Source organism: Sylvia atricapilla, chromosome 16 (assembly GCF_009819655.1).
Source record: "Sylvia atricapilla isolate bSylAtr1 chromosome 16, bSylAtr1.pri, whole genome shotgun sequence".
In the NCBI taxonomy this organism is placed as follows: domain Eukaryota; kingdom Metazoa; phylum Chordata; class Aves; order Passeriformes; family Sylviidae; genus Sylvia; species Sylvia atricapilla.
The window spans coordinates 11319057-11329640 of NC_089155.1; positions in this window are offsets into that span (position 1 = coordinate 11319057).

A 10584-nucleotide genomic window follows, 5' to 3' on the forward strand; every position below is an offset into this window, starting at 1 on the left:
TCCACATCAGCTGCCTTAGGAAAGGAGAGAAGAAAAAACCCAACACATTGGTAATTTCAGAGCCTATTAGAGATTGGGGCTCCTATGGATGGATTGAGAACAAATGCAGATTTCAGGCTAAAGGCCCAAGTAAATACAATATCTGGGACAATAACTTCAACACATAAGACTAATAAAATATCAGATCTGCAAGGAAAAAACATTTATTTTTTTAAAATAAACAGATGAGCCTTATCAGCAAAGCACATGTAGATAGAATTTCCTAGAAGTGTAGACTATGAAAAAATTATTCAGAAGAAGAGAACAAAAACAGATCAGCAGGAAACCTGAAACTCAGTACATTAGCTGTCAGAGGACCATCACTCCCTTTCTGATTCCTCAGAAGCAGAGGAAGACACAGAGCTTCAACCTCTTTCCTCTTAGGAAAACAGTTTGTTAGTTTAGTTTGAAAATTCACATCTGTTTTTATACAAACTCCATGAGTATTTTAAACTTCAGCTATAAAGGCTGTTAAGACATCATTTGCTGCTCACAGGATGGTTTATGATTGGGATCACGTACTCCCTCCTCGAATCAGGAAATTAAGCCAGAAATCCCTTTCTTGATAATTATCTCTGAAATCAGTGATAAACTGAGCCTCATCATCTGTGAACTGGGCTCTGCCAAGGGTTCCAGGCTGCTGGTCCCTCCCAGTCACTGCATGAGCTCAGAAAGAAGAGGAATGTGCTGGGAATCCAAAGGTACCAGCCTCGAGAGACAGAGAGAGCTTTGGCATTACAGGTTTATTTTTTTTACTTGTCTGTTTGTAAGTAATTTGTTTGTTTTCAAAATCTTCCTACTTCCCTTTCCCCAAACTAAGTTAAACCCAAGCAAGCATCCTGTTTAAAAGTAAATAAATAAACAAAAAATCTAGCTATGTAATCAAATCTCAAGTATGTTGCTTATGTAAGTGATCTGAACTAAGTCAGCATGAAAAATCCAGAGTTCGGGCATTTTATACCATTAAGTCTTAGATTTTGATTTTAAAAAGATTTTCTTTTTTGTTTGTTGTAGAAGACACCTTTGAAAAACAGTTGCTGTATAGGGATAGAGCATTTTGAGGTATTTTCTGATGTCCTTCCAACACTGCAGGCCCCTGTCTTTGGGAGTGTATTCAGACTTTCATCTCTTTCTTCCTCCCAGGGTTACTCAGAATCTCTTGGGTCTATAAAGCAAGTCCAGGTTGTTGTACCCTTCAGAAACTGAAGATTCAGCAATGCAGGAAACTGAACCAAACCTTTTAGGTTTAATCATAGTAGATATTTTCCATGATGATTTAGGGAGTCCCATCTCTTCCCAGCTTTGATTCATAGCTGCCACTGAAGAGATGCTGATAATTCCCCACCTTGAAGGACCATATCTTAAATAAGCCAAGAGTTGAAAAAAAAAAAAGCTGCATCTTGCATAAGCTTTAGTGCCCTGGTTCATTGGTATTTTGAAAAATGACTTTTTTGTCCAAGCTGGATGATCGGAGTTAAACTTCCGTGGTCTTACAGAATGAAAGTTCTGTGTTTGGGGCATTTGAAATGCATGGTTGGTTTTATTTTCCTCTCGATTTTTGTATGCTGGCTGTATTTACTTTTTATGCCCAGATGGTTTTCTTTAACTTCTTAGTATAACTTACATGTAACATCTTGCAAAAGCTTTGTTTTCTTGATTTATGCCTCTGAGTTTGAATAGTTTGAAAACTTTGTTAGGGCACCTAATGGGGAAACTGCTTTTTTAGCTCTGTAGATGGCTGTTCTCTGTCAACAGAGAACTGGAAACTTGTGGTTTGTGTGTGTTGTTGGACAGGATTACAGTCATGTCATGCTGGGGGTTTAGATTTTATCCTTGAAGAAGCCTAAAGCCTTTACCTTCAATTGAAAATGTTCTTTCTTAGCACACTAATAGCTCGGAAATCAAGGATCAAGTATCAATTTATACTTTTCATAAGGAAACAGATTGTTCCCATATAATAAAACGCCATAGGAGATGTCAAGGCCTGTATGACAAAGATCAAACCTATGACCTGATAGGTGTGACATGAACTATTCATGAAAGGAAAATCCAGCTTTAAGTAGAACTAAAAAAGCTCATTGAGTAGATAAAAGGTCTGTAAATACTTTTTACACTGGCTACAGACTTTATACACTGGCTATAACCACCTTGAACGCAGCATTATCTGAAAGAAAGGTTTGTAGAGAAATATTAATAGAAAATTCTAAAATTACCCAGCAATCTGATGTGCAAGTCAGATGTCCTGCATTGTAAGAGATAATTCTGTTCTATGAGTAAAAGCACCTGCTTTGTAATGGCAGCTCAAAATAATAAAGGTGTACAGAAATCCATGGTGTTAAACTGAACTGGCAGTTGAGGGTGTTCTCAAAACAGAGTAACAGAGGTTTTCTCTCCTGCATCTGGGGAGGGCCTGAGGGCTTTTGAGATTACTCGATAGATGAAGTGAAACTGTGAATGAAATTATGCAGCTGGCACAAGGAATTGATTTCTTATCAATTATGGCTATGCCAGTTATAAAGTGGTTTAGCTGCAGTGACTAACAAGTATTTCTGTTCCATTGTTGAACAAAATGAACTAGAAATGTTCACTGGCAGTGGAGCACTCTCAAAAAGTCCTGTTGACAGAGTTCCATTTCTTTTAGGGGAAATAAGAGTAATAAAGCATTTTGGTTTTTGTGCAATGTGAATGTAGTAGATATTAGGCTGGGTACATCAAATTTACTGTAAATTTCCCACCTAAACTGCTGAAGTCTGAGCTGCACTGGTAAAGTGAAGATATTGGCAGTCACACCTTTCCAACCCACGGAGAGCTTTTCATGGAGGAAGGACTTCTGTGTAGCCCCAAGGAGATGAGATCTGTTCCCTCCTTTCAGTCTGAAAATCTTCCCACATACATTTGTTGGCAGCTCACACCCCCTTTGGCCAATGCTCAGAGGAAAATACAATGTTAAACTCACGATGTTGGTAAAACGTCATTAGAAAAGCTGGAAACAGGAGTTTTCACTAAATCAGGATTTGGAAGTTTTGTAGACCTGCTCTCTGCATTCATCTCAAACACCAGCACATGCCAACACCAGGAACAACCTGAGGCATGATGAGATCTGCAGCTTTGAGTGGAAGAGTAAGTCTTATTTTCATTGACCACAGCCTTAGTGCCTGCCAGGGTCATACAGCCCCGCAGACCAGCATTGGTGATCTATGAATTTTTATGAATCAATCGTATGATCAATTAATTTAGTTGGAGAATTCAAATCCTTTTAGTCTGTTAAAAAGCTATTAGGCTTTCATTGCTTTTAGGACTTCTTTACATTCCTGGAGGGTTTTTTTGCAGAATACCACAATGATTTCCCACAACAACAGAAAAAAAAAAAAAAAAGAAAGACTCATAGGCTGAGGATCCCTTTTGCATTTTTTTTTTTTTTTGGACTTGATAATGTTTAATGCAGACTTGTGATCTGTTTTAAGTTGTACTGTACTGTGAAACCTTTGTCTCCCAAATGGTGTTAATTCTCCCTGGTCCCATAATTGGGATTTCTCACTTGAGGGGAAGGGAGAATACCTGTGAATACATCCCAGTTCTGAAAGACTCTCCTTAGGAATGCTGCTGGAACACCAGCCCTGAGCCTTCCCAGAAGAATGTGGGATGAATTTAACTTTTCAGGGGGCGAAGATATTTAAAGAAATACAAGCTATGTAAAGAACTTAGGGATAGTTAACTAAATAGTTTTGTGTTGACTCTGCTTTCCTATTGTCACGCAGTGGCCAAGGGGGGGATGAATATTCACGCGAAAAAATGGCTCTTTCCTTTTGTATATCTTAGGGGCTTTTTTAGACTTGGCCTTACTGCAACATAGTTACCATTGCTACAGTCCAATCTGGAACCTTTCCATCAGAAATGCTATTTTGATCACTGACTTCTAAATGGTTCCTATCTCATTGTTCTGAAATTTGTCACATCCAGAGCTTGGGAGGCGAAGCAAATCCCATTTAATTTTAGATCGATTCTTTGCTATGCTAAACGCCAGATTTGGTTTTGCTTCGGCTTAAGATTTCTGTCGATTTCTGAAGGCAGAAACATCAGGGAGCTGCAGGGATGGGTGGCACAAATCATCTGTATGGCCCAAGTGACCTGACGTGGGATGTGTGCCTTGCTGCAGACTGAGACAATGTCTGTCACCTCACAGACAATGTCCCCAGGTGCTCTGGAGCTTCCCCCCAGGCAGTCCATGGCCGGCTGTGTTCCCAGCCCTGGGACAGTCGATTCCAGATGCGCTGGACACACCTGGAAGGGAAAACTGCATCCTGCCCTCCACTGCCAAAGGGACTGAGGAAGGTGCGTGAGGAATGTCACTTGTGACACCACTCCAGTTCGTATTAAAGGTCCGGACCACGACCAGAACAGCAATTGGTGGTTCTTTAACACTTGTTTAATCCTAAACAAGATCTGGAACATATTTAGCCACGTATTGGTTCCCCAGCAATAGGACTGCGCTGGTGTCAGCATCCCGGGGATATCCAGAACTTCCCGAATTCTCTGTAATAAGATGACAGGGGAGGGAAGGTGTCCTCTCCCTGGGGAAGGTGTCCCCTCCCCAGCCGGCTCCGGGGACAGGTTAGAGCTGTAATTGTTGATGGCTCCCGCAGGTGGCTCCCGCTGTCCGGGGCTCCGGGACCTGCACTTTGTGTCACCTCGTGTGCCAGAGTGACAAAGTACAGCGACAGCAGACCTGAGGCCGGTTCCCACGGCACAAACAGCACACCGGGACAAACGCACTGCGAGGAAGGTGTTGCATGATGCAACTTCAAGGAGCACACCAACTCTGAGAGCAAATAAATGCACACTGTGACCAGCTGCTGGTCAATGTATCTAAGAGGAGCGGCTGAGGGAGCTGGGGGGCTCAGACTGGAGAAAAGGAGGCTCAGGGGAGACATTCTGGCTCTCCGTGACTCTCTGACAAAGAGGATGCAGTGAGCTGGGGTTGGTCCCTTCTCCCAGGTAACAAATGACAGGATGAGCAAATGGCCTCAAGTCACACCAGGGGAAGTTTAGATAGAAACTTAGTAAAAAATTCTGCACTGAAAGGGTTGTCAAGCCTGACAAGTTGTTGAACAGCCTACCCAGGAGGGTAGTGGAGTTACCATCCCTGAAAATGTGCAAAAAATATGTGGGTATGGCACTTGAGGATATGGTTTAGTGGTGAACGAGGTGGTGGTGCTGGGTTGATGGTTGGACTTGATCTTTAGAGGACTTTTCCAACCTTAAGGGTTCTGTGATTCTCTGATTCTATATTTGTATTGCCAAATCTATCCTAGAAACTCTCTCTTAATCCTGTTTTCCAGGAGGCAAGGATAAGACTCATCTCCTTCTGGCCCCATTTTTCTGCAGTGTCATTGTTTTAAACCAAGAATGGTGAGGGTGTTTTGGTTCGAGGAGCTCCTCTTACACAATGTGTTCTTGATGAACACAGAAGGCAACATCTGGTAGACAGAGCACACAGGCAATGCAATTATATTTTATAACTGATCCAGCATGGATGAATTTTCATAATGCATTAGTCACTACTGTGCGAATTAAGGTGGGGAGAAACAATGAATATGGGCATAGAAAAGATGAGCAGAGACATTTTGTGGATTCCATGAATGACAGGGATATCCTGGGGAAGAACTGCCTGATGGCTTTCTCTGAAGATCTCTTGTGTGTAATTGCTCTGTACAGTGAGTGCCTGTATTCTGACTTCTGTTGAATATCCCAGAGGAGATATTTAGAAGATGTTACTGCAGTGGAACATTCTCTGGCTGTATTTTCCTTCTTTGCACTTTAAATCTTACAGGACTTATTGTTTCCCCAAAATGTTTTACCAATTCCTTTATTTCCTAAAGGGAATTCTTCCTCTGAGCATTTCCTTCAAATCCTTTACATCATATGTTTCAATCAAGCTTTTCTCCTGGTTCTATTGGTACATTGCCATTGAATTTAACTGGACCACATTGGTGTAATTGAGAGCAGAAGATTGGTTCCTTTAATGTTTCTGCACAAGTAATCTGTTTCTCCAATCAGGATTTTTTTTTCACTGCTTGGAATTTCTTCAAATTTGTCAACATCTTCAGGGTAAGGAGGTTCTTCCAGTTCTAATACCACCTGAATTCTTTTTGAAGCACAGAACATGTTTCCACAGGCATGCTATTAATTATGGATATTTCCCTAATTCCACTTCTGTGAATATTGTCCAACTGTTCACATCTGCCTATCCACATCTGGTACAAATAAAAAAAGGTTTGGTGTTTTTCATATCAAACATGTAATAATGACCGTTTTGCTTTTGTTCTTATTTTTAAATCAAAGTTTGTAAATCATTTTTCATATAATCTCTTAAGCTTTATAATATTGGGCAGGATGAGGCCGTTTTTTATGCTTAATTTTGCTATATTTACTTTCTTGCTTCTGGACAACCAGGGATTTGAGGTCTGAGACTTTTGTATCATTTCCCTTTTCAACATTTGCTCCATTTGGAGCTAACGTAACCCATAACTAGAATCAGCAAAGTTATACAAAATTTTTTCATAAGTGGGATGAGTTGCAATACCGAGCACTCAAGGGCTTTTTGTGTCTTCCATTTGAGGAGCTCAATGCAAATCATTCCCTGTGAGCAACAGGAGCATTAGGAGGCATTGTGGAGCTAATGGTTGAATTACTTTTTAAGGAGCATAATTTTACCTGTTCCTCCTCCCAGCCAAGACACAAACATGTATGTGCACAGAACCCTCTGAATTGCTGCTTGTGCCAATCTCGTAATTGCATTTGTACTTACAAGTTTGGAGATTTGAGGTAACTGTTCCAGTCCTGGCTCAGCTTCCCAGTGAAATATTGCTCTTCTCAGACTGTGGTTTCCTAACACAGGTGGGAACAACCCTGCCTCCCTTTTCCCCATTTAATTGCTCATCTCAGTTGCTGCCAAAGCATGTAACGGAAATATTTTTTTTTTTTTTAATTAACCATTTTGATGGAGAGGAGGAAATCTCTGTAATGGCTTCTTTTTACAGAGGAGAAAGGACAGCAGCTCAGCTGAGTGGTCCTGTCATACTGCCAGCTGTGTGTTAAAGACAGAATGTTTAATTTGGGCATGTGCAATGAAAAAAGGATGTTTTCAAGAAAAATTGGACTGTGATACGTATAATACAGAATGATAAATCATAGGTTTTTTAGATACAAACACTGATTATAGCTCTATCAGTGTAAAAAGAGTGGGGTGGGCTGTTGATATGACCTAAATTTTGCCCTGTGAATACTTCTGTAATGTGTGAGAGGTTTTGCTTTACAGAGGTTAAGTGTAAAGCAGAAGGTATAATTGAAGCCTGACTCCATCAAGGCTTAACTGTCTGTGCTGGTCCAGAATGTCTGACCTCAGCAGCAGAACCTGAGTGGCCGTCACAGTCAGCTGGAAAACACCACAGGAGGTTATGAAACAGCTCCCATGGCTCTCATCCAATCCCTCCTTTTGTTAATGGCATAAGAATCTTTGAAAAGAATCAGTCTAATATATCCCAACTAGCTCACCCTGAAACACTTCCAGTCCTGGCTGGATTAAGAACATGCTCCTGGTGTTGTGCTCAGCACTGCTTGTTTTGTCAATCAGTGAATCAAAAACATGCGGCAGATGCACGTGCACAATCCTTGTGATGCTTTAAAAAATGGATTATAGATTAATGAATCGAGTCTGTTAGAATCACCTTGTTTAGAACTGGCTTTTGAACCCTGACAATCGTTAGGGATTGGTAATCAGATTTTACAGTGAGGGTTTTAAAGCTGAAATAGTCTGTACACCCATGGCACAAGAATTCTCTTTGACTACTGTGCAAAGCACACACAGATTTGTTCAAGTGAGTTCATCCCTTGTTTAACTGGCTCTTGCCCCTCTAAACCTCAAGCATTACATAAATGCAGAACATATCCAGGCAGTTGTCATGAGTAGTCAATAGGTACTTTGACTGTGAGAAAGAAAACCACTTTTTTATGTTTAAGTACTTTAGAGGATGGCTTATAATCAAACTGTGGTCACATTACAGCTCCCTGGAAGACACAGCCCCTAAGTACTTCTACGTGACATTTATCCAGTTCCACCAGGACATTTTAAATCAGCTGTTAAAATCTCAAAAGTATTTTAAGGTCTAAAAAAACACCCCACTATTGACCCTTTCATCCATGTGACTCATGGTGTGCTGATTGTAAATGAAAAATACAAACCAGAAGTCTTAATCTGTGGCCATAATTCCCCACAAATCCTTAAGGTAAAATTAACGGGTTAACAAAGCTACTTAACTACAGGAAAAATATTAAAATATAAACACTGATGAATGGGAACCAATTTGTTTGTGCAAATAAAACCTAGGCAGGGTACAAAACCAGGTTTAGGTGTGTTCATAGGTACCACTCCCTCTGTGTGTGTCAGCAGGGCATACACTGAAGCACTAAATATATTATGAATTGTGTTTTGGGGAAGATGCTGACAACCAAGATTTTAAAAATAGGACTGGAAAGAAAGTCTGTTGCAGCCCTAAATAACATGGTGCTGTATTGGGCTTGTGTGGCAAGGTGCTGGTAGTGAGGGGCTGCAGGGGTGGCTTCTAGAAGGTGAAAAGCTGCTGAAGTTTCCCCTATAGAGCCAATTCCAGCACCTCCAAGCCAGAACTTTTATTCGAGGTATATCTTTATATTTGCTGGGGATCTCAGGCTTGCTCTGGTTGTTTCACATCCCTCTCACCCTCCAACCTTTGTGTAAGAGTTGGGGTTTGCCAGGCAGATCGCTGAAGTATCAATATTTAATAAGATCTACTAGAAAAGTCTGAAACAGTAAGGAAAATTTGTTCCCAGTTAAAGAGGCAAAATCTGAAACATCCACTGATTTGCATCTGCCTGGGTAGATGTAGGTGTTGAATATAAACCTCATTAGTAATCAGCATTCCTTATTAATTTGCTTCCTTCACCGGAAGGAGGATAAAGTTGATGAGGTGCATTCATCTGCAAAGGAATTTCAGCTTTGCTTATAGCAAAGAGATGATCCATCAGAACTGCCGCTGGCTTTGGAGGAGAAGGAAACACAGACTTTTCCCTCTGTGCCTGGTGCCCTCCTGTGGTTTTTATGCTCAGCTACTTGGGAGTGAACTAAACACATCCGTGGCAGATTTTTGTGCTGTGTAATAGGTACAGAAGAGTTTGTTTAGTCTTTTTTGTGAGTACAGTGTGTTCTGGAAAGCTGGAATACAGTTTTCCGTACAGCCAGTTGGATTTGGATGTGCAGACTCTGAGTTCCCTGACTTAGAGCAAGCTCGTTTCTCCCAGTCCTCACACACTGGTGTACCTGACTCAAACCTGACTCACACCTGGCTCCTCCAAGAGCTGCTATGGCCAAAAGGATTTGTGCTGGAGTCTCTGCCTTCTGCAGTGATCCTGTTAAAATGCCACCACGGATCTATTGGCACTTTTAAAGAGCTAATGTTAGTCAAATTGTTACACAGGATAGGGAACTAAATTGTCAAGGATTACTTCTGTCAGGAAATGGAGTTTAAAATTTACTTTCCCAGCTACCTTAATCTTGTCCCATTTTTTTCTTCCAGCTACAGCTGCAGAATGACAAAGAAATTTCCATGCTGTAAAATATATGCAGGATAAAAGTTTCTTTGCACAGCGCTTCTGAGTCTGTCATTAGAATATTTCTAAATTACTGATCTAGAAATTTCACTTTAAAATACATAATTTAGCCACAAATATTATGCAGAAAAACTTTATACAGACTATTCCTTACATATCCATGTATTATAATAATTAGCTCTTGCACAAGCAGGAGGTGAAAATTGCTGCTGTGGAGGTGTTGGTGAGGTTTGGAGCAAACATTTTCGTACTGTGCTTTCTAAAGTTGCTTGGCCAACAGCATTGCTGGGAACACTGGTCTGACATCTCTCTAAGCTTTGTGTTTCTTCTTCTCCTGCTTTTCCTACAAATTCAGAATCCAGCTGTAGCTTTGAGTGAAAAGAAAAAAAAAAAAAAAAAGCTCCTGAACTTTGAATGGCTCAATATTTTGTCAGTATTGATGGTTCCTCCCTTTCTTTTCCTCTTCTTCTCCCCATATTCTATTTGTGGTGTTCTCTGAATTCACAATGTTTAAATCCACTGCACCTGGGATTCACCCCAATACCCCAATACCCACCAGCTTGTCTGGGAGCACAAATACTGAACAGAGCAAGATAAAGGATAAATGTGAAGCTCTGTTTTCACAACATCAAGCCTTGTCACATTTGTAGGACATCCAAATACAAAAGAATTGCACAGGACTTGGCAGGTGATTTATCTCTCTGAGCTGGCTGGGCATTTTTTACACATACACATTTATTTTTTTCAGATACTTTGTATTAGATTGCTTTGTATGTTCTGTTTCATCTTTTACCTGAGCATGACTGCAAAGCAACTCCAAATATCCCATGTAGGTTAATCCATTAATGTCTATGTGTGAATCAGAATACAAGAACAGTAGAAGTTTAAGTACAGAATTTG